At 40.3% G+C, this 10,000-nt stretch overlaps 1 protein-coding gene across 3 annotated transcripts in view; it reads left to right on the top strand.

Annotated features, from left to right (window-relative positions):
* LOC135102691 (insulin-like growth factor-binding protein complex acid labile subunit) overlaps window positions 1–10,000 on the top strand; it is a 207,580-nt gene that overhangs the window by 1,165 nt on the left and 196,415 nt on the right. For all 3 annotated transcript variants that reach the window (XM_064008097.1, XM_064008095.1, XM_064008096.1), the window contains exon 2: window positions 397–500. The gene's annotated coding sequence lies outside the window, so the exon portion shown is untranslated. The remainder of the gene's footprint in view (window positions 1–396; window positions 501–10,000) is intronic.

Here is a 10,000-nt window from a genome sequence, read left to right as displayed (position 1 = left end):
ATTTTTATTATTTTTTTTATTTTATTTATTTATTTATTTTTGTCATTGTCTTCACTATATACAAGTTTGAAGTGTAATTTTTTTTTCGAAATCTTTTTATATCAGAAAATCTTTACGACTATTATATATATTTTCTTTTTCTTTTATTTATTTATTTTTTTCCAGCACAGATTTTATTGAAGTATATCATTTTCGTAAGTCATGTTCATCTCTTCATGCTGTAAATAACATTGTCTTGCGTGGATTTATTCTTATTTATCAGGTATATTATTATTTTTTTACATGTTCATCTCTTCTTACTATGGTGATGTTCTTTTCCAATACGAGTTTACTGTTATTTATTAAATGTATCATTTTCTTCTGCCATGTTCACCTCTCCCTCTGCCTTCCCCACAGGTCGCGGTGCTGAGGGCCCGCCACCCACCACTCCCCGCCTAGACTAACCCAGGGGCGTGTGCTGCTTCGCCTCCCCCCACCCTCCTTCAGCGCCTCTGCCCCAGGTAAGGACACGGCCACTTGTCTTCCTTCGAGCAGTTTTTTTCGGTGTTTTTTATTTTTATTTATTTATTTTTTTCAGAATGTTTCTCATGTTTATTCACGGTTGTTTGTCTTTTATTTGTTTATTTATTACATTTTTCATCGTTTTCTTTTTAATGTTATTTGTTTTTTGTTTTTTTTAGTTTTTTTTATTCTTTACGTTTCTTCCTTAGCTTTCTTTTTTTCTTTCTTATCTTACTTTTCTCTTTTTTTCTTTTCTTTCTTTAAAATCTTTCATGCATTTCTTTATTCGTATATTTTATTGTATTGTTACCTCTCTCTCTCTCTCTCTCTCTCTCTCTCTCTCTCTCTCTCTCTCTCTCTCTCTCTCTCTCTCTCTCTCTCTCTCTCTCTCTCTCTCTCTCTCTCTCTCTCTCTCTCTCTCTCTCTGCACCACGTACTTACAAAAAAACATCTTATCAATTACATTTTTATTCCACCACCACCACCACCACTTCATTCCCAACCATTAATCATCAAGGTAGCACACCCACTCTCCCTCTCCCTCTCCCTCTCCCTCTCACCATCCTGAAAACCACAAGCGCGTGTCTCCATTACTCTCTCTCAAGATTCCCTGTGCTCGTGAACTCGCAGTGGTAAAATTGCTGGTGTTATTTTGTACCAGGTGTGATGTCTTAATGCTCTCTCTCTCTCTCTCTCTCTCTCTCTCTCTCTCTCTCTCTCTCTCTCTCTCTCTCTCTCTCTCTCTCTCTCTCTCTCTCTCTCTCTCTCTCTCTCTCTCTCTCTCTCTCTCTCTCTCTCTCTCTCTCTCAAGTATTCGTTATGATCTTTCCTGAGCGATGGAAATTGATTCGTGTTTTAATTTTTTAATCGTTGTATTTTTTCTCTTATTATTTTCTTTTTTCTCTCCCTCGTCGTCTTTCCTTAAACTGAAGACGTACAAAATAGTATAGAATGTCTGGTATAGAAGGTATATAGAACTCTCTTGCTACTTTGGCTCCCCTCCAAGCTCGGTGTTGACTCGGCACTAACAACCTGATTACTGAGTTTATTCCAACCTCCCGCAGCTCTGTTTGGCAACCCATTTCATGCTGTCTGTTTTTTTTTTTTTTTTTTTTTTTTTTTTTTTTTTTTTTTTAGGTTCAACTTGATCAAGGTCCGTATTCTGATGTCTGTTACTTTTGCCAGGCTGCAGTAGATGATGTTGGTATTTATAAAGAGTTTCAGTTATATAAACGCTGGACTCCTTGCCTGCTTCTTGTATTTCCTTCCACCTTTGACGAACTGCTTTGAGGACGGGAGGGGAGTTTCAGGTTTGTACTCTGATTTAGTCTACTTTTGCCAGGCTCCAGCAGATGTCACTGGTATTATAAAGGGTGTTTGAATTAGTCAGTGGTATTATAAAGGGTGGTTCAATTAGTCAGTGGTATTATAAAGGGTGGTTCAATTAGTCAGTGGTATTATAAAGGGTGTTTCATTTGGTGGTATTATAAAGGGTGGTTCAATTAGTCAGTGGTATTATAAAGGGTGGTTCAATTAGTCAGTGGTATTATAAAGGGTGGTTCAATTAGTCAGTGGTATTATAAAGGGTGGTTCAATTAGTCAGTGGTATTATAAAGGGTGGTTCAATTAGTCAGTGGTATTATAAAGGGTGGTTCAATTAGTCACTGGTATTATAAAGGGTGGTTCAATTAGTCAGTGGTATTATAAAGGGTGGTTCAATTAGTGGTATTATAAAAGGTGGTTCAATTAGTCAGTGGTATTATAAAGGGTGGTTCAATTAGTCAGTGGTATTATAAAGGGTGGTTCAATTAGTCAGTGGTATTATAAAGGATGGTTCAATTAGTCAGTGGTATTATAAAGGGTGGTTCAATTAGTCAGTGGTATTATAAAGGGTGGTTCAATTAGTCAGTGGTATTATAAAGGGTGGTTCAATTAGTCAGTGGTATTATAAAGGATGGTTCAATTAGTCAGTGGTATTATAAAGGGTGGTTCAATTAGTCAGTGGTATTATAAAGGGTGGTTCAATTAGTCAGTGGTATTATAAAGGATGGTTCAATTAGTCAGTGGTATTATAAAGAGTGGTTCAATTAGTCAGTGGTATTATAAAGGGTGGTTCAATTAGTCAGTGGTATTATAAAGGGTGGTTCAATTAGTCAGTGGTATTATAAAGGGTGTTTGAATTAGTCAGTGGTATTATAAAGGGTGGTTCAATTAGTCAGTGGTATTATAAAGGGTGGTTCAATTAGTCAGTGGTATTATAAAGGGTGGTTCAATTAGTCAGTGGTATTATAAAGGGTGTTTGAATTAGTCAGTGGTATTATAAAGGGTGGTTCAATTAGTCAGTGGTATTATAAAAGGTGGTTCAATTAGTCAGTGGTATTATAAAGGGTGGTTCAATTAGTCAGTGGTATTATAAAGGGTGTTTCAATTAGTGGTATTATAAAGGGTGTTTCAGTTGGTGGTATTATAAAGGGTGTTTCAATTAGTGGTATTATAAAGGGTGTTTCAGTTGGTGGTATTATAAAGGGTGTTTCAATTAGTGGTATTATAAAGGGTGTTTCAGTCAGTGGTATTATAAAGGGTGTTTCAGTCAGTGGTATTATAAAGAGTGTTTCAGTTGCTGGTATTATAAAGGGTGTTTCAGTTGGTCAGTGGCATTATTATAAAGGGTGGTTCAGTTACTCTAACGCTGGAACTCCTTGCCTGCTTCTGTATTTCCTTCCACCTTTGACGAAATGTTTGCAGAGGGAGGTCTCGGAACAGTTATCCTCAAATTCTGGATAGCTCATTCAGCCACACTCTGGGAAAGACACCTTAAATTACCTGTTTTTTTTTTTTTTTTTAATAGCTTTTTATTACCCTAGCCCAGAGTCTCATCTTGCACCAATAAAGAGAATGTAGTTATAGTTTATTTAGTGTTATGTCCCCTAAGGAAAGAAACACTTGAGAGATCCAAACTAATAATCTCTGTTGCCTTTGAAAATAATCGTAATGAAGGAATAGCTGGTTTAATTAAGAGAGCGTTCCCAAGCCTCATCCTGACTACTTACTGGCTATTAGGGTCTTGTGTACTCGTACTGTACCTTGTTTGTGCCTGAGCCAGCGTAACGCAACGTAACGTAATGTAATATAACTTGATGTCATTTGATGTAACGTATTGCTGAGTGGTTGCAATGTGAGGAGGCAGTACACACACACACACACACACACACACACACACACACACACACACACACACACACACACACACACACACACACACACACACACACACACACACACACACACACACACACACACACACACACACACACACACACACACACACACACACACACACACACACACACACACACACTAGGGTACAACTTCCGGCACTGTCTGTTCTTAGAATTGGGAATGAAAACTGAATATAACCTCCACGCGACACACACACACACACACACACACACACACACACACACACACACACAATAGTAATAGTTAGTGTTGCTTCTGTTGTGTGTGTGTGTGTGTGTGTGTGTGTGTGTGTGTGTCAGTAAGTGAAAGAGAATCGTTATCATTGTTATTTTCACTGTTCTCTTTATTCTCATCCTTCTTCATCTCTTCCTTCTGCTATGCTGTCCTGTCTCTCTTCCCTGTAGCTAGTTAGAAGTAGTTACCAAACAGCCTTGCAAGGACCAAAAGGTCTGTTGCTGTTTGGCTTTCCTTTGTATTCCTTTGTATTCCTCCTCCTCCTCTCCTCTCCTCTCCTCCTCCTCCTCCTCCTCCTCCTCCTCCTCCTCCTCCTCCTCCTCCTCCTCCTCCTCCTCCTCCTCCTCCTCCTCCTCCTCCTCCTCACCATAATTTCCACAGACACTTCTTCCTCTTACTACAATTTTCTCACCCCGCACTGAAGAAGATCCGAGAGAGAGAGAGAGAGAGAGAGAGAGAGAGAGAGAGAGAGAGAGAGAGAGAGAGAGAGAGAGAGAGAGAGAGTAAAATTCACGTATTTATCCTCTCTGCACTTTGCCTAATGCTATAAAGAAAATTAAAATAAACCAAGAATTTTCCGGTGCACTTAAGCCGTTCCCCATTCTTCCCTTGCTTTTTTTCTTTCTCCTTCAGCATTTTGATATGACCGTGAGTGCCTGAAGAGCCCCGCAGAAAGGTTAAGTTTAAAGCCTCTCTCTCTCTCTCTCTCTCTCTCTCTCTCTCTCTCTCTCTCTCTCTCTCTCTCTCTCTCTCTCTCTCTCTCTCTCTCTCTCTCTCTCTCTCTCTCTCTCTCTCTCTCTCTCTCTCTCTCTCTCGAACATGTTAAGTTTCTTTTTTATTTAATTTGATATATTTCTTTTTGTTTCCGTTTGTTTATTTTCTTAGAGATGAGAAAAATATCTGTGTCGCATATTTTTTTTAAAGTTTGGATTTGTTTGTTTGTTTGTTTTTTGTTTTTTTTTGTATTCTTAAGAAGATGTTAAGTTTATTTTTGCTATTTAACTTTGCTGGATTTGTTTTCGTTTGTTTGTTTTCTTAATGATTAGAAAAATGTCTATCGCATTTTAAGTCTACATTTTTTTTTATTGTATTAATACTAAAAAAAAAACTGTCTATTTCACGAGTGTTAAGAATAAGGAATAAGGAAGTAGGAATAAAAGTGGAAAAGTAGAAGGAGAAAGAGGAGTAAGAGAAAAAAAAGTAAAAGAGGGAGAAGAAAAATAGACAGAATGAGTTAAAAGGAAGAGATCAGACAGAATGAGAAGTGAGAAGTGAAATTAGGTTAAGTTTGGTTAGTTTAGGTTAGGTTAGGTCAGGTCAGGTTAGGGTAAGTTTGGTTAGGTTAGGACAGGTTAGGTAAAGTTAAATTAGGTTAGGTAAAGATTGGAAAGAATTACGAAGGGAAGCCAAACAGCAGCAGACATGTAGGTCCTTGCAAGGCTGTTTGTTAACTATTTCAAACTAGCTACAGAGAGAGAGAGAGAGAGAGAGAGAGAGAGAGAGAGAGAGAGAGAGAGAGAGAGAGAGAGAGAGAGAGAGAGAGAGGACAGCAGAAGAAGTAAGATATCAAAGAGGAGGAGGAAGGGGCAGGGTCGTGAGGTCTTAGGAAGGGTCGTTAGATGCTGAGAGGTCATGAAGGTGGTGGGGGGGAAGTCGGGAGGTGCTGGAGGGTCAACAAAAGAAGGTGGTACGGTGCTAGAAATGAGGAATAAAGAAGTAAGAAGAGAGAAGAAGGAAGAAGAGAAGAAAGGAAGAGTTGTTAGGTGCTGAAAATAGTGGGAGGAAGAAGGGGAGAATGAAAGGAGCGAGGGAAGGGTTGGGAGAACGTAGGAGGAGGAAGGGGCTTGGAAATGGGGATCATGAAAAGTGGAAGGGGGAAGGAGTGGATGTAAACGGAAAGAGGAGAGAAGGATCAAGGGAGGTGGAAGGAGGGAGAAGTAGGAGTAGGGGAAGGGAAAGGGATCGAGGGAGGAGGGAAAGGGAAAGAAGGAAGGGGGAAGAAGGGGATGGGCAGTGTCTGGAGGAGGGCTCACCGTTGCCTTGATGAAAAAAGTAAACAGGAATTATAACTTTTTTTCCTCCCTCGTCTTGCGTTGTGGGATTAGCGGCTCTGTGATAAATCCCCCCAAAATTTCCCCTCTTTCCCCTCCTCCCCCATACCCCCTTCCTCCTGTCCCCTTTCCTTCCTCCTTCCCCTCTGACATACCCCTTGTCATCTTCCTCCTGCCTCATGCCCTCTGACCCCCATTCCTCTGTCCCCTCCCCTCCTCTCCCTTTCCCCTCTGCCCTCTGCCCTCTTCCTTACTTCCTGGCCCGTCCTTTCCCCCTCTTCCCTCAGCTGTTCTGTTTGTACCCCCTTCTTTCTCGTCTGCTGATGAGTGTGCCCTCTCTCTCTCTCTCTCTCTCTCTCTCTCTCTCTCTCTCTCTCTCTCTCTCTCTCTCTCTCTCTCTCTCTCTCTCTCTCTCTCTCTCTCTCTCTCTCTCTCTCTCTCATGCTAAAAAAGTTAGCTTATACAAAATATTGAAAAAAACACATGGATTGGCTTAGAAATAATAAATAGACAAAAATTTTAATACCTTACGAAACAAAGACAAAGAAAATGGTAAATATATTAAAAAGGGGAAAAAAATCCACATCATCGCCTGTTGAGTGCGGTATTAAAAGTAAAGATGTTAAAAGATGATGGAGGGGAAAAAAAAAAAGGAACAGTAACTAGTAAAGGTGAATAAAGGAATAAGCCAAATGCATTGAAAAGGGAAAAAAAAATAGAAAAAAGAATAAAAACTTTTCTATATTATTACCAACTTAGCGCGAATTAGAATAAGATACGCAAAAAAAAATGGAGGAAGGGAAAATAAAAAAAAAAGTATGGAGAGACAAACATACCATTAAAGGAAAGAGGAGGAGGAGGAAGAGGAAAAGGAAGAAGAGGAATAGGAGGAGGAAGGAGAGAAGAAGAAGCAGAAAATAAACATGCTAAAAAAATAAATAAATGAACACACATAATCTCCTCTTCCTCCTCCTCCTCCTCCTCCTCCTCCTCCTCCTCCTCCTCCTCCTCCTCCTCCTCCTCCTCCTCCTCCTCCTCCTCCTCCTCCTCCTCCTCCTCCTCTCGTTACCGTGCCGTGTCAACACCTGTGTAATGGGTGTGCGCAAACCTGGCCATGGGTATTACAGGTGCGTTGGAGAGGGCAGGGGAGGGGAGGGGAGGGAGGGAGTCACAGCTGTGTTGGGGGAGACTTTATTTGGTGTTGTCAGGTCATGGGGAGAGGAGGGGGAGGGGAGGGAAAAGTGGTGCTTCCTCGGAGGACAGAATGAGGAAGAGGAGGAGGAGGAAGAGGAAGAGGAGGAGGAAATATGAAGAGAAGGAGAACGTTGATTGTGGACGAGACGAGGAAGAAGATGAGAAGAAGGAGGAGGAGGAGTATAGTAGTAGGAAGAAGATGAGAAAGAGAAGGAGGAGAAAGAGGAGGAGGAGGAGGAGAATGGCGATTGGTGAAAAGAAGAGAGTGAGAGAAGACATGGAAGTAAAGAAGGAGAAGGAGGAGGAGGAGAAGGAGTAGATGAAGAATACAGTTGTGAAAGCAGAAATGATGATGATGATGAGGAGGAGGAGGAGGAGTAGAAGAAGAAGAAGAAGAAGAAGAAGAAGAAGAAGAAGAAGAAGAGTACAAGCTATATAGAACTTTGGAGAAAACAGTGGAGGAGGAGGAGGAGGAAGAGAAGAGGAGGAGGAGGAGGAGGTAATTAAAATAAGACTTGACAGATGCAGGAAAGACGAGAGAGAGAGAGAGAGAGAGAGAGAGAGAGAGAGAGAGAGAGAGAGAGAGAGAGAGAGAGAGAGAGAGAGAGAATAATTACAAATGGAAAAGCAAAGGGTTCAAACAAAGGAGGAAAATGAAAAGAGGAAAAATAGGAGGAAACATGCGAAGAGGGAGAGGAGGGAAAAAAACGAATGAAAAAATAATAACATGGTCTTTCTCTTTCCCTACACACACTCTCCCTTTTTCCGTTCCTTCTCCTTTTCCCTTTTCTTTTCCATTGTCTTTCCTTTTCTTTCCCATTCTTCATTATTCCTTTCCATTTTCTCCTTTTCTTTCTTCTTTTCCCCTTCCTTAAATCTTTCCATTTTCTTTCTTTTTTTTATTTTCCTTCCTATTACTTTTTTTTATCAATTTTTCTTTCCTCCCAGTCTTCTTCATTTTCTCAATTTTCTTTTTTCTTTCCTCTACTTTTCCTTTTCCGTGTTTCTCTCTTTCCTTTCCTCTTCTTTTATTCATTTTACTTTTTTTTTCCTGTATCCTTTTCCATTTTCTTCCTTTCCTTTCCTTTTTTTCCTTTTTTTAATCTTCCTTTTCATTTTCCTACCTTTCTTAATTTTTCCCCTCCATCACTCTTCCTCTTCCTTCGTTTTTTTATCCCTTTTCTTCCTATTTTTTTCTTGTTTCCCTCCCTTCATTTCCTCCCTTTGTTACACTTCACTCATTAACTACCCTTTTAAGTTTCCCTTCATTTATTTCCTCCCTTTAAACTTTTCCCTTTAAATCCTTCTTAGATTTTTTTTTACCCTTCTCCTTTCTCTTTCGGACACTTTCTCCTTTTCTTAATTTCCCTTTTAGCCTCCCTTTATTTTTTTCCCTTTTCCTACACCTTTCATTTCTCCTCCTTTCCTTCAGATAACTTTTTCCTTCTGTTCTTCTTCCTTAACCCTTTCTCCCTTTCTTAATTTCAGTGTATCCTCCCTTTAATTTTTTTTTCTCTTCCTGCAAATTTCACCTCTCCTTTTCCTCAGACATATTTTCCTTCTTCCTTGTATCCTTCTTCCTTTTCTCCCACGCCACTCCTTTGCTTTCCCACACCATACAATCCTATAGGACCCATTTTAAGCTTCTTTAAATCCTTTTTATTCCTTCACCTTCCCTACAGATTCGTTAACTCTCTCTCTCTCTCTCTCTCTCTCTCTCTCTCTCTCTCTCTCTCTCTCTCTCTCTCTCTCTCTCTCTCTCTCTCTCTCTCTCTCTCTCTCTCTCTCTCTCTCTCTCATTGCAGGACTTCTTAATATCCTACGCCAGATCCTTTTACTTCTAGAGTATTCTTTTCCCCCTCTCCTTTTCTTCTTTTTCCTCTCTTCTTCGTAGTTTTTCTTTTCCTTTTTCCCTTTCCACTTTATTTTATATTTTATAGTTCTTACTTTCTTTTATGTCTCCTTTTTCTTTCTTTACCGTTCACACTCTTTCCCTTCTCTTTCTTTCCCCTTTTCCTCTTCTTCGCAGATTTTCCTTTACCTTTTCCTTTTCGCCTTTTCTCTCTTTCCCTTCGTTGTCCGTCTCTTCCTTTTCTTTTTTTTTCTCCGCATTTTTTTCCTTTTTTCCTTTTCAAATGTTTATCTTTTGCTGTCTTTCCTTTTTTTTCTCCTTTTCCTCTTTCCCTTTCGCAATCGTTCTTTTCCCTTCCTTTTCCCTTCTTTCTCCTTTGCAGAGCTTCCCTTTCCGCCCTCCACTCCTTGCCCCTTTCGTATCCTGTTACCTTTTCCCCTTAATGCTTCACAGCCCTTCCCATCCCATCCTTTTCCCCTTCTTCAAAAACCCCCGAAGATTCACTCCCATAATGCCAGAGCAACCTTAGAGAGGGGAACTGCGCCCCCCTCCTTAAACATTTCCCCACGTTTTATACCCCAAAAAACCTCTACCTTGATTTTTGAAGAGGCTAAGAGAGGGGAAAATGAGCCTTATTGCTAGGATTTTAAAGGCGAGTGTCCTGTTTAGGTTTACGGGGCGGTTTTCCCCTCAGGACCCCTCGACTTGTAATTAAAAGATCGGTCTTGTATCAGCGACATGAGTGTATTGAGGTTCCTTGGGGAGGCTTGAGCTAACACGCCGCGCTCGTAGACAGGTGTGGGTAGGTGTAGAGAGGTGTGGAGGCGCCATCTGAACCGAAAAAGCCTCACCTGTGCCGTGCTGCGTGTTTCAGGTTTGGTTAAGTTGGGTTAGGTTAGGTTGCTTAAAATTACATTAGGTTTGGTTA

The sequence above is a fragment of the Scylla paramamosain genome, chromosome 8 (genome assembly GCF_035594125.1).
Source record: "Scylla paramamosain isolate STU-SP2022 chromosome 8, ASM3559412v1, whole genome shotgun sequence".
In the NCBI taxonomy this organism is placed as follows: Eukaryota; Metazoa; Arthropoda; class Malacostraca; order Decapoda; family Portunidae; genus Scylla; species Scylla paramamosain.
The sequence above is the reverse complement of the archived record's forward strand: the minus strand, read 5'-3'. Positions and strand labels throughout refer to the sequence as shown.